We start from the raw sequence: 4,917 nt of genomic DNA, 5'->3' as shown, positions 1-4,917 counted from the left end.
TTTTCTTTTTTTTTTTTTTTTTTTTTTTTTTTTTTTAGATGCTCTGGCTTAGAACTCCATAACTCAAATTTATATTTCTAACAGGCTCTGTTAGGATTTGGTAACTACAACTTTGCCCTTTGCTTTTTGAGGTCCTTGAATCTTGAAATTCAACGTTACAAAATTTGCAGATTACAATTTGGCTATTAATACTTTCATATTTAATAATAAAACAATCTTCTTGTGCCTCTGGATGTCTTGTAACTCTTTATCTCTGTATATGAATTTATACTATCTCCAAATAATAAGGCATTTTTAAGTTTATTAGTAAGGTCTGTTCTCAAGAGGAGAAACTTCCCTGTGCCTTCAGAGCTGTTCCCTGCCCAGTGGGCGGTGCTTCACTTCTGTGGGCCCCTTCTGAATTGGCTATGGCTTTGCACATTAGACAGTAATCTCAGTTAGGAATTATGGCAAGTGCGTCCTGAAAATGCAAGTGTATGGTACAGTGTCCACAGCATTCCCTACATTTGTGTTGGCAGGCACAAGCTTCAACAATTCCAGTGAGCAAGTGAGGCATGTCCTTTCCTTCCTGAGACCATACTGTTTATCCTTCCTTGAAGATTAGTTTTTCTGACCATTCTCCCATTTTTTACAGCTGCTTCCAAGACTTTCCCCCCAAATTTGATGAAAATTTGCAGAAATAAGTCTATGATTTCCTAATATCTTTTTTTTATCATTACACCCCAAATATTGCCTTGTTTTGGGGCTTTTCTAATTGCAAAAGCTGTTCTGCAGCACAAACTTTTGTTGGGATTGCCTAGCTACTGCTGAAAAAAACATAGGAGTTTCTGAACCTGTGAGGTTGCAGAGGAGACAAATGATTTTTTTCACTTGGTGATGCAAGAAATTATGTGTAGTAGGGCTTGACAAAATGTCTTGATCTTGTAATGAGAATTGATACCTTTTCAGAAATATGTTTCACATTATGCAATTCTCTGTTTCTCAGACTCTTGAAATGATCAGATTTTTAAATAATGTTACTTTTAGTACTTAAAATTAGACAAATTAGACAAATTTGTGAGAACAGTGTCTTTAACCCTTTCCTGTTTTGTCTGTAGACTCTGCCTACTTCTCATACAGGGAATACTTTGTCCTTGAAATTGTATTTATAGTAAGATGTATAATATTTTAAAATTAATGTTAGATTCTAAATCATAAGATAATGGACGATTTCTGAAAAAAATATCAATTACTTTTATTTTACAGTAGTCAGTCTGTGTTCCTCAAAACTCAGTCTTCTGCTGCTGGCCCACTGTCAGCAGTTCTTCAAACTCTGTAAAGGCCTGACCATTCTCCTTGCAGCACAAGAAAGTGTCAGTATCTTTTCTTCTGACAACGTGATTCAACAAGAGACTTTTCCTTGTTGCAAACAACTTGTAAAGCACTATAATTACTGAAAATAAATAGCCTAGGAAGTTCTGTGAAAGTGGATGTATCTGGGTCATTACTGGCACCTCACAAAAGTTTATTTATTTATAAAAGTTAGGAAGCTGAGGACTGTCCTTGGTCTAAGTTTTGGGATAAGCAATATTGGTAAATATCAACAGGATCTGTGTCATGCTCTTGATCTGCTCTTCCTAGAATTCTCCCCCAAAACATCCAGATGTGGTTTGGCTTATTAGATGAGTTAGGCCAATTCCTGTTTATATGACTTTGTGTTTTTGTTAGCTGTAACTTCACTGGTTATTTTATATTATCTATTTATTTATTAGCCTCTTATTAGCAACTGTGTTAAGATCTGCCAGTTTCTCATCTACTGATGTCTATCAGTTTTCAACAGGTATTTGGGCCAAGAGAATGTACAAGAATACAGGAAGGGTTTGTGTCTACTCAGAATTATTAATGTTTTGGTCTCAGAATACTGTGGCTACTAACAAAAAGAATCACAGCTCTAATTCATAGAAAACTTTTATGAGCTAACTTTTTCTTTCATAGTGAAGTATATGTGGAGCTGGTGACAAGCTAATGCTCTTTGAGCATTTCTAGGTTTGGGAAAATGATGTAACATGAATGGACTGATAAATAGTAGGACAACTTGGCTGAACTTTGCCTGTGAGAGAAGGAATGTTCATCTCTTCATAGCTGTAGATTTGTTTTCTCAGGACTTCACATTCCAGGGCTGTTCCTCTATAGGTAAGTCATCTTGTAACAAAATTAATGAGATATTTGGGATTTGTCCTCATAAGATAAATCTAGTTTGTTTGTATTTTAAAGTCACGTGTTTTCCCAGTGTTGTACTATCAATTCTACATTGCTTGTTACATGTTAAGTAGAAAAATAATTATTAGGATTTAATGTGAAATATCCAATCAAGTTAAAATTTCTTGATTCCAAGCAATGGGAAAAAAAAAAAAAGAAAACAACAAAAACACTATGGGAAAAATAATAAAATAATTGAGAATTTAGCATATGAAATCGTTTTTTTTTATTGGTGATGAATTGAATTAAAACTCAGAGTCGCTTTGCATATTATTCATACAACACTGTGGCAGTTTGCTGTTGCAAAGTGCCAGAGATCCACATTTCATTTTTCTGGCACTGGTTTGCCAAGTTACATAAAGGAGATGTTTGCCCTCAGCGTTGTTTTTCCTAAATTATTTGGAATTCTGTTTCAGTCTCCTTTGGGTCTTTTCATTCTACAGAGGTTCTGCAGTCTGTTCTTTCTGTTCATCTTCCAATAATAGCAAGCGTTTTATATCCAGAAATAATTTCTTCAGCTGATGCAGATAGATCCCTCAGTTTGCCTTAATTCCCCAATACTTCTACAGTCTGTGCTTCTCTCACCTGTCAAGGAAAAGACCTATTAGGGATCTTCTGTCACATGGGGCTTACCTCCATGCTCCTTTGACTTTTTTCCATTTATGACTCACTTTTTCTGTGCCCCTCGCTCTCTGTTCTAGAGATGTGATCTGTATGGAAGCAAAAAACTGTCGGAATTTAGAATAACAAAGAAGCAGCTGACCATTAAAAATGAAGCCTAGGCTGGCAGTTACAAACATAAACTCTTAGTAGTATCTGTCAAGACAAATTTGATAAATGTGCCATGGAATATTTCGGAAATGAAGTAAAACCTTCCTGCTGATTTTTAATGAGTGAAGTGTGGTCATGAAATGTGGTCTCTCTTGAAATAAAGAAGCAGATACCGACTGGCCTGACAACTGATGTTCAGAAGTGAAATACTGTGTGTATTAATTATGAAAATAGGCACTTAATGTCTTGTCCACATTTGATCTTTCCGACACATGGTTAGCTAAATTCTGAGTGGCTGCATGTGTACACTGACTGAGAGATTACAAGATTAAGTTGCAGGGACCCTTCATAAATGGTGACAGTGACAATTACCAACTTTTATCCTTTAAGAGATGGAAATGATTCCACCGAATAAAAGAAAAAAGCATTTCGTTCAGTCACTTTAAGACTTGCACGGTAGTTGCACTTTGTTCTTTTCCTAAGAACTAGTGTGGCTACTGTGGCTTTGTCTGGCAGTGGAAAAATAAGAAATCAAAATTCCTGAGTTACTGACAGAATAATTTGGCTATTGTGTTTAAAGGGCTTGTTTCCTAGTTGTCTTTTTTTGTTTTGTTTTGTTTTGTTTTCCACATAATGATCCCAGTTTCCAGAAGAAGCCCATGTGGTTCTGGGACTTCAGCACATATGGGATATGCATCTTTTGCTGCTGACTCCCTCTTCTATTTAAGAAGGTGGCAAAATAAACAGAAGTGTGACAGGAATTTGGCTTACATAATGCCACAACCTTCCTAGCCTTAAGGTACAGCTATCTATTGTAACCTAACCATTGCAACAGTGTAAACAATGGTGTGAGAGACTAATAGCAGAACATTGTTGGGAACGTTTGTGCCACTTATATTATTAATGATGGAATTTCAGGCACGTGTTTGGGTTAGCTATACATTTCAATCCTTTCCTGTTGATTCTTTCTAGCGGTAATTTTTTCCAATTACAGGAATCATTAGCTTTTTTTTTTTTGTCCTGGAGACACTAAGCCTTTAGTGTAGGTAGGAAAAGAGTCTGTGGGATGGTTTACATAGCCATATCCTCAAAGGGGCTGCTGCATAGTGTATCGTTCAAAGCTTAACAGAGGGCATACCACAGCTAGAGGATGTAGAGCATCTCAAGGGTCTCTGTGGCTGTTTAACTCTTTGAAATAAACTGTTCCTTCCACCACGAGAAGGAAAAAATACACAGTCACTTGCCAAAGCTGTGCAAACACATTAATCTAAATATTACTGATCAAGTAAGCAAAAAAATGAGACATTCTAGGAGCAAAAGGCAGATGAAGGGGAAGAGGCCCAGCTAATTTATACAGTGATCGCTTTTGCTTAGAGGAACCTTATGCAAGAGAAGAGCAACTGATGGGAAAGTGATTCTGCTTATGTGAACAGAGGAGATTAGCTTTTTTTATTGTTTTGAGAAGCAAGAAGTGCAATGTTAAAAACATTTTCAGGAGTGTACACTTTCTCCTTTTTTGGGGGGGCGGAGGGGGAAGGGAGAACAACATAGGGGTTATTTAAAAAATGCTGATCACTTTTGAAGTGGAGCAAGTTATCCATTTACTAATGCTGTTAAAAACATATGGTATTTACCCTACACGTGTCCAAGTGTCAGTGGAAGTTCTCAGCAGTTGCAGCAGTTTGTAGAAAGGCTGTTCTACTCTCTCTCTATATGCTGTATATTACAGCATAAAGACAGGACAAAGGCAGCCTTTTCTATGGTAGACATGAAATCCATCTTGCTCTGTGTACTGTCAACATCAAAACAATTACTTCAGCAGAAGTTCTGTGTATGTGAAGTCTTGCCTGCTAGAGGATTCTTTGTACATCTGTGAGTCATTTCCCCCCCATTCCAGGTAGGAATGGC

The sequence above is a fragment of the Meleagris gallopavo genome, chromosome 5, assembly GCF_000146605.3.
Source record: "Meleagris gallopavo isolate NT-WF06-2002-E0010 breed Aviagen turkey brand Nicholas breeding stock chromosome 5, Turkey_5.1, whole genome shotgun sequence".
NCBI lineage: Eukaryota > Metazoa > Chordata > Aves > Galliformes > Phasianidae > Meleagris > Meleagris gallopavo.
Note: the sequence above shows the minus strand (reverse complement) of the source record.